This window comes from Mesocricetus auratus, unplaced genomic scaffold (genome assembly GCF_017639785.1).
Source record: "Mesocricetus auratus isolate SY011 unplaced genomic scaffold, BCM_Maur_2.0 Super-Scaffold_100031, whole genome shotgun sequence".
In the NCBI taxonomy this organism is placed as follows: Eukaryota; Metazoa; Chordata; class Mammalia; order Rodentia; family Cricetidae; genus Mesocricetus; species Mesocricetus auratus.
The window spans coordinates 4,117,057-4,131,471 of NW_024429212.1; the positions used below are offsets into that span (position 1 = coordinate 4,117,057).

A 14,415-nucleotide genomic window follows, 5' to 3' on the forward strand; every position below is an offset into this window, starting at 1 on the left:
ACTTTTCTGCTGGTGTTGTTTGTTTTTTTTTTTTTTTGAGATTAAAAAAAAATATCAACTCTGGTTTAGTCTAGGTTTGATATGTCCACATGCCCTAAGATGGTCTCAAACTCATGGCATTGCTGATGCCTCAGATTCCTGAACACTGGACTTATAAGCTTGTGCCAGGACACTTGACTTTAAATTTACTCTCTACTTGTCATTTCAAATTTGTTAAAATGCAAACAAGAGTTCAAAGGGGGGAGGGGATAGCAAAGCTATTTTGATAAATATATGCCCTGCTGACTGAACATATTTCTCTATCAGTAACAGTCTGGGGTGTGAGCAGGCACAATACAGCAGCCAGATGAGGAATCTTGGAAGTCACATAACCTTGAGAGTAGCAAGTGCATTCCAGACTTAAGTTCTGGCACTCTGCCTAGTGACTACAACACATCCAAGATTAGATCTTCCCTACTTTGTATTACAATTGAGGCACAAAATAAACTACATAAGAAATAAAATATGTTAACTCTGTGTTGTAGCTAGCTTCAGCCATTCACCTGACACATCTGGGAAGCGGGGACCTCAATTAAAGAACTGGATGTTCAGATTAGGCTGAGAGGCATTTCCTTAACTGCTGATTGATGGAGGAGAGGGGGGTCCTGCCCACTGTGGGTTATGACACTCTTAGACAAGTAGGGCTGGATTGTATTCTTTTTTTTAAAAATCAGGCAATGGAGAGAAACCAAGTGAATAGCATTCCTCCCTGGTTTCTGCCTCATTTCCTGCCTTAAGTTCCTGCCTGGGATTCCCTCCATTCTAAAACTGCAAAGTGCTATAAAATGAAATAAGCCCTTTCGTGCCCAAGTTGGTTTGGGTCAGTATTTTATCACAGTAACAGGGAAGCAAACTGGGACAGTGAGTTATAACTTTGAATTTCTTTATCCTCATCAAGCTCCGGCAAATTACAATGTAAGTGGGGTTTTTTTGTTTGTTTGTTTGTTTTTATAAAAAACATAAGGAGCTTGTTGTTGCGGTCCCTGAATCACATAGTTCACACTCTTCACCCATCACTTATTGTTGGAAGAGCTTAGTGAACTCTTGTGAGTCCTTATGATCCACTGTGTCATAATCTAAACATGGAGAAAAGGAGTTTAGACTGAGTTCAGAGTGAGCTCTTTATGCCTTAAGATGCCTGTTCTTTGACATCGTTTGTACAGCTACATGCTATTCGCCATTGCTTTCAGATGCATAAGAGCAACCTTGAACAATCAGTCACCCGCAATCAGAGAAACCTTGTCAGTTCTCAACATTATCTAAATAAATATTCTCTGGAAATCAATCTCAAAGAATGTGAATTCTACCAGATAGGGCAAGCATTATTGAAAAGTCTCTACTTAGGGAAGAAAAAAAGGATTTGGATAAAGTACAAATGTCATCCTGAATGTTTTCCTGGTATTTAGAAACATCACATTTGGGATAAAAGGAAAAGAGTGTATGTGTGGGGGGATCCAGCCTTGCAGGAAGTCTCAAAAAGTCATAACCATTTAGGAGCAAGACATGCCACAAATCACAGATAGTGATAGCCACTATAAAGCTGCCTGTAGGTTGCTGTCCATTGATACCGAAGTTGAGCCTTATAGTGCCTAATCTCTATGAATTGTGTCTACAAATTTGGATGGAAGAACTATAATCAGTGAATATTATTTATGTCAGATAATGATTATAAATTATATGTTACGAAATGGGACAAATTAATGAAAACCATATGCATGTGTGATTCTATAATACACATACTTCAGATCATTTATTTATTTTTATTTGGAAAAAGGACAGAAAACAACCCAGGTGTGGCAGCACATGCTTAAAATCTCGGAACTTGGAAGTCTGAGATCTAGAGTTCAAGGCCAGATAGGAGAATATACCAAGACCCTGACTCAAAACCACAGAACAAACCAAAAAGTACAGAATAAAAGTGCCATGGATGGTAAGTGTCATGGGGGTAACATGGTCTGGGAGACAGCTGGAACCTAGTGCTTTTCTCTTGGTTATTTACTGACAAAGGGACCAAGAGAGCCTTTACATTGTGAGAAAGTCCACGTGCCCACATCCAGTGCAGACACCGCAGATAGGAGTAAAGCAGCCACATGAATACCAATGGCTCACCAGTGCACAGAGGCTGAAGATCCCCGTAACAGCACAAAGAGCTCAGCCCATGGATCTGGGTCCTGCACTATCTAGGTGATGCCTACACTCCCAGAGGTAAAACTAACTGTGGTGATAGGTAAATAGCTATGGCTTTCTGACACCTTATTTTGAGGGGGTTCTAAAATAGACTAGCAGGCTGTTAGTCCACAAAAGGGACCATTTTAGAGATCTCACCATTCCCTAAAAGTGGCTATTTTTCAACAGTGATTTTTTTCTTACAGACAAAATATTATTCCATCTTTTCTTCAAATTAATTTGTGAAGATCTGAAGATAGAATACAAAGTTATGAACCTCATTAAGATTGTGTGTGAGAGAGAAAGAGAGAGAATGTGTGTGTTAGTGTATATGTGTGAGTGTATGTGTGTTGATACACTGTGTTTTTATTCAGCTCTTTCCCTACTGCAGTTCTTCTCTCTTGTCTCTAATGACCTATAGTGGGTTGAGTGACAATGTCCCATGTAGGCTCAGGCATTTGGATACATGGTCTCTAGCTGTTTAGGGAGATTTAGGAGTCAACAGCCTTGCTGCAGGAAGGATGTCACTGGGGATGGTCTTTGAGAGTTTAAAGGTTTCCAATGCACTCTTAGCACTCAGAGTGTATGGTAAAGGATATGAGCTCTTACCTTCCTGCTGCAGCCATCATGTCTGCCTCTTGCTGCCATGCCTCCCAGCTGTGATGGGCTCTTATCCTGCAGGAACTCAAAACCCAAGAAAACCCTTCCTACTTTAAGTTGCCTTGGTCATGGTGCTTTATCACAGCAACAGAAACCAATACAGTACTGTAACCAACACAGTCCCTTCTTTGCTCAAAATAGATCTACCTACTGCTCCCATATCATTTGCATCCCATTACCCTCTTATTGATCTTCCCTCCCTCAAGATGTTCCTCTCCTCTCATGGACTGTCTAGTCCCCTCTGCCAAGTGCACATATGTAAAGATTTACATCTAAATTCCAAATGTGTGAGGAAAAGTTCTATTTGCTTTTCTGAGCCTGGTTCAATGGGGCTATTACAACAAGCTACAAAGGATCAGTAAATCACACAATCCAAGGATCATTAGGGAATACTTTGCAAAGCCATGTTGGGAAACATCAGAAAATATAGAAGAAATGAATGAATTCCTGGATATTTATGATTTACCTAAGTTAAAGCAGTGAGATATTACTCTATACCAAACAATGAGATCAAAGCAGTAATAAAAAAGTAATCTCCCCAAAGGAAATAAACCTCAGGTTGGATAGGCATCCTGTCAGACTCTACCTTTAAGGAAGTGCTCAGAGAAACACTTCTCAAGCTGTTTGATGTAGTAGAAAAGAAGGGAGCATTACCAAACTCTCAATTCAGGGGCTCAACATTTTCTTAAGAACATAACATATATATATATATATATATATATATATATATATATATATAGAGAGAGAGAGAGAGAGAGAGAGAGAGCACTTTTCCTGATGGACACAGACACAAATCTTCTCCACAAAATACTTGCAAATCTAATTTAAGAACACCTGTATAAGATGATACACTATGACCAAGTTGACTTCATTACATGGGTAGGGTTAGGAGTGGTACACCAAACACAAATCAAGAAATGCAACACAACCCATAAATAGGGTTAAGGTGAAAGGAATAGCATCCCATAATAATCTTAATAGAAACACAATGGGGCTTTGCAAAGTTCAACCCCCTTCTTAGTAAAATGCTCTGAAGAAGCTATGAATAGAAGGGAACTATTGCAATATATAAAAGGTATACATGACAAACATATAACCCACATTATACTAAATGTGAAAAAACTTAGATTTCCACCCAAATCGTGAGTGAGATAAAGGTACCCCTTCTCTCTGCTCTTACTCAATAAAGTGTTCAGTGTGTTCAGTCTTAGCTAGAGACAAGAGAAAGACACACAGAGGATAAGAAAAAAGCTATAAAGGACTCAAATTATCCCTACTTGCAGATGACATGACTCTCTACTGGAAAGACTTTAAAAACTCCACCATAAAACTCCTAAACCTGAGAAACCACTTTCAGAAAATTAGTAGGATATAAAGCCAGCAGGAGGAAACCAGCAACCTTTCCACATATCAATAACAAACTTCCAAAAATATATCAGTAAAAAAACTCATACTTAAAGCAACTTCAAATATAAACAAGTAAGACTTATACTAAATCTCAACAAGGACATGGACGTCATCTATAGTGAAACTTGAAGACATAGAAGGTAGAAGTAGAAGACGATGGAGACACTTCCCATGATCATGTTTTGACCGTTAATAATGTGAAAATAGCTATGTTACCAAAAGCAATCTATAAATTCAATGCGATACTCATGAAAAATCTAATTACATTCTAACAACTAGGAAAAACAATCCTGAAATTTATATAGAAGTACACAAGAACCTGAATAACCAAAACAAGCCTGAGCAAAAAGAGGCATGCTCTAGACATCATAATTCACAAATCTCAAACAATACTGCAGAGCCATAGTGACAAACATTGTGTGGTGCTGGCGCAAAACCCATAGAAGTAGACCAATGGGATGGAATAGAGGAGCCAGATATATACCCACAGCAACAAGCATTTGTTTTGTTTTGTTTTTTAGCAAAACATACATCAAAGAGAAGATGTCCCAACAGCCCAGGAAGCTGTCTTAAGAACTGGCAAGCGACATTGCCTGACATTGACAAGTTTGTGCACAGCAGTGGACAGATCTCAAGCACGAAAGAACCTTTGCTGCCTTATGCATCCACACTTCTCTCTGTTCTGTGACAATCAAACCTCAGCCTAGAGTTGAATGTTAAAGACCCACAGCCATGCTGATAGATTAGGATAGGAGATTAACAGACTTCAGTAGCAGTGAAAAGTGACCAAACTGCCAAGAGCCCTAACCAAATAGAGAGGCCTCTTCGCAAAGGACACTGCCATACATACTCAGCTGAGCTGTGTGCCTCAGCCCACTTTACCATTCTTTTGATCCTGTAGGTCCTGATTAAGAACTTAACTCTTACTTTTTCTCTGCATTCCTCTTCCCACTTCCAGTGGGTGATGTCCATAGGTCGTTTTTCTTTCCATGTTCGGTGACATCTTATTAAAGACATGAAGTACACGGTGCTCTGAGTAGGATGGGCAGCCATGGCAAATAGTTCTTATTTGTTTTGGACTTTTTTGGGGTGGAGGGGCAGTGTTTCTGTTTTGTTTTGCTTCTTCATTTTTTTTGAGGATTCTCTGCCACTTAGCAGCAGCTGTTTACTAAGGCCCCAAACGTGGGAATCCCTTACCAGTGTACTGTTTCCTCATCCTAGCAATTCTATTTCCCTTTAATTAAATATCTTTAAGATTGGACATTTGACATACACACAGATAATAGGTTAGTTAGCAGGTCAGTTTACAGTAAACGGAATGATTCTAATTTAAAGAAGTTTCAAATCATCTTTTACCAAAAATGAGGCTTTTAACAAGAAAACAACCCCAGCCTTTATATGTAGCAAGCTCGCCATCTACTGACAAGATCGCTTTTTTTTAATGTAAAAGAAGTTTTGAACATGAACCCAGCTGCATGTAAAGTACTGATATTAATATTTAAAGACATAACCATTTAATAGGTAGCTTCTGGTAAAAAAATATAGATAAAGCCTTAGGCTAAGCCCTGGGGGAGACAGAGAGGAGACTGACATCGTAGTGAGATTCAAAATAATTACCTTTGGTAGGACACAGAGAAAGCTCACACGACTTATTTAGCAAAATTGGGAAGCATCCTGCGCTGGAGAAGCACAAGGAGCCCTGCCAAGGAGCCCTCCCCGCCATCAAAGCCTTTCATAGGGGCTGCCTCCCCTCCTCCCTCCCGCCTCCCCCACACTTCACACCCTGCTTCTTCTGCTACCCCACAAACAGCCACTGCACACCCAGGGAAACGTGTGATGTTGTAAATAATTGCTTAACTTAGCATTCTGCAAGAGGTGCTAAAAGGCTTGAGAGGGCCTGATTCTCTTGTCAGAGTGCGCAGTGATAAGCTTCCCATGGCTGCAGATGGCTATAAACCAAGAGCAAGGCTCCTGGCTTTGTCTGCTGTGCAGGGGATCATTGCAGACACTGCTATGAATGAAGGAAAACAATTCCAGTCTGATCCCTACCTCTGAGTGCACGTTACAAGCGTTGAATGCTCATGAAATAGGACATTTATTTACTTAAAACTTGCACATGTGTCATAAAAAAAATGATCGAATGCTGTTGTCCACACACTGTCTACCTGCAAAGCTTCAATGTATGAATATTAAAGCCATGTCCAAGGCTAGGGAAGCCAGGGCCCTCTGAGAGCTTCCTTGGCTGCTGCTCCCCAAGGCTCACAGACTGATTCGCTTCAGTGGCCTGTACTGTGGGTGACTGGGGTGTGCAGTTTTAGTCTCGCCTAGTCACATGGTTTATGTAGGTGAACTGAACCAACAGCTTTACAAAAACTAAAGGTAAAAGTGCCTGTGGAATTCATCAGAGGGTGAGTGAACACTTGGAAACTGATTGAAAGGAGGCCTTGTTTTCTCAAAGTAAAAACTAAAGCTCCCCCGAGTATGCAGGCACATTAAGATTCTAGTCTCTTAGGGAGATAGAAGGCTTTTCATTTTAAAATAAAGTTCTAAATTTGGTGGTGCCAATTTAAAGGGGGTAATGTGATTTTTTTCCTTTGAGAGTTACTACATTTAAGTTGCAAATCTTGTTTATGATGTTTCTAAAAATCATCTTATTTGTAACCAAGATTGTTTGCAAGGGAGAATATTGCTAGAAAAAAACAGATGGCATGTAAGTCTCAGACAAGGGATTAGTTTTCATCTAAAGAAGATGTAATTGCATTAGTTTTTTTCCAGCGAGCTGTTTGTATACCTTCCTCTCAACCATTAAGCTACTGGAACATAGAGAGAATGGCCCTCTCCCGCCCCTCTCCACTCCCAGTTAACAGACACTGGGTCCACACTGGAAACAGAAGCATTCTTGCCTGATGTGAGAGTTGCTACATTTTTCTTAGCAACAGATGAGATATTTTGGGTAAGCAGTCTTACTTTATACAGATTGTATATATGTACTAAGTCCTGAAGTTGTTTGGAAACCTAGTGTACCAAAAGCATCATCAGTGACCTCCAATAATGTGCCGTGTATCTCAGTGCCTAGAGAGTCACTTCCCGTAGAAGGTAAATACCAGGTTCATCTGTCCACGTGACTGACATAAGGGCAGGTGCTAAGAGTTCATTACACAGTAGAAGTATTTATTTACTGATGCCGATATCAGCACTACCACCTCCACAGTAGTAACCGCCATCACCACCATCATCATCATCTGTAGCACCACCATCATCACCACAGTCGTTACCACCATTGCCATCATGACCATCATTACCGCAGTCATCACCATCAATCTGGACCTGAGAAGATTCAATCATAGCAGAGCTGGTGCAAGAATTCCCAAGAGGTGTTGTCCAGAAAAACACATGAAGTTGCTTTGTTTTAATATCCTCCTTAGCATTAATTTGTAAGAAATCATCCTATGTTTGAATAAAAAATAAAGTATAATAACATTAATGAATCTTTACGTGTCAGAACTTTGGAATGAGAAAATCAAATGCAAACTTGGCCCAGGTCTCCCACGAATAATCTGTAGTAGTTTGCAGTAAGCAAACCTTTTCTTGTGCCTTAATTGTCACACAAGTCTGGATTTATTCTCAAATTAAAGGCATTATTGTTAGTACATTTAGTTTTAAAGACGTATGCAACACTCTAAAACAATTTATATTTCAGTTTTCTAATCACAAAAAAGTGACACTCCACTCTTAAAATATTGATGCTCTAAATATTTTCCATCCTGTTGTTTTTATAACTATTTACATGGCCATACCACTAGTTCCTTCTGTTTAGTGATGCGGCGGCACACTGTTTAGTCTGCTTATGTTGACCTTATAATCTCAATATCATATCTAATTTTACTGAGTGCATCAGTGTCAGGCGCGCTCGGTACTTTCTAGGCCTTCCAATGTTTGTCCTGTTTCATTTTACTTTTTTTCAGAAACAGCAGTTCTTCTAAGCAGTCTTTTCCCAGAGTTTCCAGACAGCAAAGCATTTTAGAAACTGAATGGATCCCCAGAGCAGAGGTTAGAATTAATGAGACCCCTCACTGTGAGCAGTAATGCTTTGGGTGGCACAGGAGCATGGGTTCCACCAGACAGCTGTACCTGTGGATTCCCATGCCGTATGAGGCTATCACTTCTTAGAGTAGTAGTTCTCAACCTTCCTAATGCTGTGAGACCCTTTAATACGGTGTGGTGACTCCCAATGATAAATTTATTTCATTGCTACTTTATAACTGTAACGTTGCTACTATTATGACCTGTAATATAAATATTTAGGATATCTGTATGTGACCCTTGTAGGGTTTAGGTTATAGGTTTAGGTTGAGAACCACTGTCTTAAGTGTCTGGGCTAAATGGAGTCCATCTGAGGCGCCAGAAATGAGTTCACTGTTCCCTCACCCATGCTGGGTCCACCTAGAACCCACCTTGTGATCTAAATGATGGGGTGAGGGTTCTTCATGACTATTCTTCCTGCTTCCTGCATTCATGTCTTAAACGGCTCATAGAGGTCACCACCCAGGACCCAGACCTCTGTCAGGGATTTCTGTGGTGCAAACATGGCCAACCCCTGCAGTAATCCACTTGGGTACTGGGAGATGAGCATTAGCCCTCTGCTGTCCTGCCTTGCCAGCTTAGGTGACTCTCAGAAGCACACTGCATTAGCTGCTGTACTTAACAGCATAGTGCTATGGTGAGCACACTAGACTGTCTATTGATTCATTCAGAAGTCACATTTTAAGTACATGGTGAATAGTCCCTTGAGCACAGATCTGATAGGTGGAATTTGAAGAAACTAAATACACGATGGGAACACAACAGAGATGAGGATCATGAAGGGATATCATGGAAATTGAAATGAAATTGTTCTGTTGTTGAAATATTTCTCCTGGCTAAAAATCATTACCTTGGCCTCCTAAATTACGACAATGATAGGGGTGTACTACAAAAGGTATACTGCAATTTGTCGTGGAAGTGCATCCTCCACCGCCATGAAGAAGGCAGAAAGTCAGGCCCACTTTATTCTGGCAACACTGACAGTCGCTAGGTGATAGGGGCTTCAGTTTACTGGGTAAGGGACTGGATCTGTCACTTGAACACCAGTGCTGTTCTGAACATAAAAAAGGACAATAAAACCCATTCCACAGTTAAACACATTTTCTTTTATTTATACAGAAGATGGAATACTTAAACAACCAAACACCCATGAGAGGCAAGATGTGTGTGTATGTGTGTGTGTGTGTGTGTGTGTGTGTGTGTGTGTGTGTAAGAGGGGGGTATTGGGTGTTGATGGTTGATGTAGATGTGCTTTTGTTCTTATCACAGTCTTTAAAAGGTAGTTGTGTCCTTCTGCCACAGTGTGAAGTTTGGTAAGTGAAATCAAGCCAGACGAAGAAAGGCACCTCATGGTCTAACTTACACAAAATGAAGATTAAGACTCTGGAATCTGAAATCCACCCAAATATGAAACTCATGAGTAGAAAATCTCATAGCATGAAACTGTTTAATGCATAAATACTTTAAGATCATACAAATGGTCTTTGTACCATGTGTACAGTGTATGTAAGAGTCAAATGGATGATGTGCTGGAGCCGTGAGGTATTCCCCAAAATACTTCATTGTGAATATGCAAACAGCCAAACACCCATGTATCACTCACAGGTTCAGAGTTGACTAGAATCCTGTTTCAAAGGGAGGTGACAAAGGGAGGCTCTCGGGGGAGGGTGTGAGGCCTGGTGTCAGTTTGACAGGATCTGGAATCCTACAGAAGATGATTTTGCCTTTGTCCATACCTATGAGGGATTCTATTAACAAGGCTGAGGTGGGAAAACCCACACTAAAACCAGGCAGGCAACCTCATTCCCTGGGTTTGGGTCCTGGGTTACCTACAAAGGGAGAAAGCCACCCTTGCTTTCTTCCCCTGACTGTGGACAAAATGTGACCAGGTGTAAACTTCAGTCACTAGGACTTCTCCATGATGGACAGTACACTCAACCCAAAATGAAACCAACTCTTTCTCCTTTAAGTGGCTCTTGTCAGAGTACTTTATCATGGCAATAGGAAAAGAGTCTCACCACGTAAGGTACATGGCATGACCTGCTGACAAAGTCAAAGTACCCTTGGTCAGTTTTGAATTGGAGTCAGTGTCTGCCCAGATTCCATGCTCCTGGTCCCTATGTTAGGGTATGAATATTTTTGGTACCCAAAGGTAGCAGGGTACCCATCTATATTGTAGTACTATCTATGTTGGACTACTCACCTCTGATGTCTTCTTGAACAAAGAAGTGGAATGTAAAGATTCCATTTTCATTCTGCTTTGATGGTGACAGTGGAGCACAGGGGCAGATCCCAATGTCTAATATAAGGATGCTCTGTGATTCTACTCAGCTCCCTACTGAGTGTCCTCACCTGGAAGCATGGGGGACACCGTGGAAGTTTCCTCTGTACCTATGCACAAGATCTCCCAGGTATGACATAGTTCAGTTAAATAAAATTAACACCCTTGTTGGAAGGATTCTGGGCTTTGGATACAAATCTTCTTCTACTGAGGACCCAGTGACAAATAATTCCTTGTGAATGACAGTTGGTTTTGAATTACACCATCTGGTTCTAGCAAATAAGGAAAAGGTTGATGTATCTGACCATAAATCCAAGCAATAGCATATGATTGCTTACATAGTGAGAAAAATATATTCGAGGACACAGCAGGAACTTCTCCAAGCCAATCAGTGACTCAGATAGGATTGTCATCACTCAGCCTTTCAGGGCATTTGTGTGGTGAGTGCAGAGCCCTGCAGGTCATCAGTGACTGGAAACACTTCTTGAAATTGAAGCTAATTATTGCAAGTATATTAACAACTACAAATGAGATAGTGTGTGTGTGTGTGTGTTTGAATGACACTATTGTATTAGAGTGTTTCATAGTGGTTTTTATGTAATCTCTCCTATTAAGACGTCAAAGGTAGAATTTCTTAGTATGTTGAACTTCATGTTTATGTTATCATGTACCATAATGGTCAGATCATGACTAAGTCTATTTTTCTAAAATCCAGCCTATAGCAGGGATACCTATAATCTTAGCACTGGGAGGCTGAGGCAGGAGGGTTGCAAAGTGGAGGACAGCCTCGGCTACTTTGGGAGGGTTTCTCAACAAGTAACAACAGAATGTGTACCACATTCTATTTTTTTACTCTCCCAGGATAATTCTTTTAAAATTTTCAAGCATTATATTTTCAATCAATTAAAACTCAAAATACATTTCTAAAATATAAGGATTCTTAAAAATAAAAGGTCCTAATATTCCCCCCAAAATATGGTATCTCCTTAGTATTATTTAAGATGCAGCAAATCCCCAAATGTCCCTGATGGCATACTATTTATATACTGACTAAGTTTTTTCTCATCTACAGAAACAGAGAGCTCTAGATTGCTGTGGCTTTTTACCCCTTCTAGGCTAGACTTGCCTCTGGGACTCTCATGCTATACAACCTCCACTAGTCCAAACTTTGTAGCTGGAGTCCATGAAGACTCTTTTCTTATCACAATTACAGCATTCAGTTTGCAATGCTCTCTAAGTCTCAAATTTGAAACAGCTTTTAATTATCTTCTTGCTGGAAAAAAAAAGAGAAAAAAACCACTTCCTGGGTTCTATGGGAACCTCATTAAACCTGTTTGTCCTTCTTTTTACTTCTATTTGATACTTACTGTCATTACTTTCAGCCTTTATTATGAAAGGTGCTTTTTAAATTATGATATTGCAATTTATATTTTTAACATCATAACTGATTATTTCTGTAGTGAGTCCTCGACATCTGTTCTAGATTGAAGGATTCCCCGAAGACATCCTCCTTTCTTCACTTCTGGAAACTGACAGCTACCTTATTGGGAAAATGTCTGTGCAGATGCCCTTAACTAAGATCCTCGAGGTGAGGTCAGCTAAACGTTCTGGGCATGCCCCAAGCTCATGACAAGTTGACATCATGATGAGGGCACAGGGCCAGACAGAGAGAAGAGATGGTCACACAAAGATGGAGGCAGATGGGATACCAGCTCACTCTTTCCTGATGACCACAGGAAGGACCTACGCAAGCCTCTAAGGTATGTCATCCTGCCAAACACACCTGGACTTTGGATTTTTTTTCACCTTCAGAACTGTGGGAACAGGCATTTCTGCTGTTTAACTTGCTTAATTGTAGCATTTTGCTACAAGAGTCACAGAAATTCAAGGGCACAATTTGCCTGGAATGAATGTCTGTTTAAGAAAACCAAGGTGGATCATGATGACATTTGGTCAGTATTTTAAAATAATAGGTTAGATTCTTGGCATCATCCCAACATGGTGAATTGAGACTTGGATTTCAGGAATTTTTGAACATAGTTCATGTCTGCCAGCACCTAGATGTTTTCCTCTAATTGCTTCTCCCTCTATGCCTGTGACCACAGGGCTCACAAAGTCCTGTCTGCAGCAGTACTCCGCTTACAGAAAACACAAATGCTCTGGAATCCTCAGTTTCCACACCCTACATCTGGACTCAGTAAGTATTCTTCAATATATATACACACCGTGGTGTGTACAATAACTAAATCACAGGCACACTCTGGATTGCAATATTAAGTTTACTACTATCTGATGAAAATTAGACAGTCAATTTTAATACCTTCATTCAACTTCATTTTTTTTAGCTACTAAGTAACAGGGCACAAATAAAAACTGTACATATTAAAGTGTGCAATGTTTTGACTTGGCACACACATATGTCATGAAATGATTGGGATAGCTAAATCCTTCCAGGGCCTTTGCTTTCATTCTTACTCAGTTTCCTTTCCTTTTCCTTTTAATCATGAGAACATGTCATGTCGCGGTGTCCTTAATGACCCAGAGCTACTGTAAAGCAAAGGTGTGCCCCTGGCCACTTTATTTTAACCTCTTTCTCACATTCACTCTGTTGTTACTGAGAGAAGAGCCAAGAAGTGAGGAAGCTGATTCTAGAGCCAAACTTAAGATGGAAATGGAATCGGAATATAACCGTTGGCTGCAAATACAACACGAAGAAGACTACATAGACAACATAAGCTTAGATCAAAATTTTGTGTTTGTAGAGTTGGTGCAAGTATGTGGTATGCGTGTGTGTCTATGTGTGTGTGTAGGGATGCATGCATGTTATGAATGTGTTTATGCTCCTGTATGTATGGTGTGGGTGATCATGTAATATGGTGTGTGTAGGAGTGTGTGTGTTACACAAAGGTATGTGTGCATGTGCATGTGTACAGGGGTATGTACATGCAGGCAGGACCAGAGAACACCACTCCTCTATCTATCTCTTTCCATACCTCACCATCCTCCTCTCTCACTCCCTACTTTATTCTTTTGAGGCAGAGTCTCTCTATGAACTTGGGATTCACACTGTGTTTTCTCAGCTAGACTAGAAGCCAGCAAGCCTCCCCAAATCCTGCTGTCTCCACCTACTTCAGTAAAAGCATTACAGGCGGGACCAAGACACCCAGCTTGTCACATGAGTTCTGGGCTCCTCGTGCTTTCAGGCAGAGGCTCTTCACCACTCAGTTATCTCCACAGCCTTAAAAGGAAGGGGTTTGCCATTTCTAAGGTCTTATAGCAGTCAACTCAGCTAGAGAATTCTGAATGTCAAGAACTTCAAATCTCTAGGAAATAGACTACACTTTACATGACAGGATGATCTTTTTCTATCCACAATTTACAGTTCTTGCATATCTAATGAAAATGTGATTAATAAAAGCAGAATGCCAAACACACTGTATTTATAAGCTGGACCATTAATTACTGTAAATATCATTTCAAATTGTGATAATTGTGAAATAGGAGTATGGGAGTAAATGTTCCATAAAAAATATTAATACATTGACTACTTCTGGTAACTCATTCAAAGAAGTTTAGTTCTCTGCTTAATCAGAGCCCAGAGGCTAAGCTGGCCACAGAAGGATGAGGAAGGCACACCCCTCCCTAACTATGGATGCTGTTTTCAATATCTGAAAACAGGAGTTGAAGTCCAAAAATGAGTGACGCAGCTTGATGAGGCATATCTGCACTTTCTCTCTAGAAGGTGTTCTAATTTCTTGTGGGTGTGCATGTGTGGAGTC

At 40.3% G+C, this 14,415-nt stretch overlaps 2 long non-coding RNA genes across 3 annotated transcripts in view; one reads left to right on the top strand and one right to left on the bottom strand.

Annotated features, from left to right (window-relative positions):
* Positions 1–14,415, bottom strand: part of LOC110343254 — a 447,219-nt gene that overhangs the window by 243,654 nt on the left and 189,150 nt on the right. The gene's annotated exons all lie outside the window — the stretch shown is intronic.
* The window catches only part of LOC121135161, a 37,010-nt gene that overhangs the window by 5,965 nt on the left and 16,630 nt on the right, over positions 1–14,415 (top strand). For both annotated transcript variants that reach the window (XR_005872368.1, XR_005872369.1), the window contains exons 2-3: positions 12,120–12,396; positions 12,742–12,833. This is a non-coding gene — a long non-coding RNA (uncharacterized LOC121135161). The remainder of the gene's footprint in view (positions 1–12,119; positions 12,397–12,741; positions 12,834–14,415) is intronic.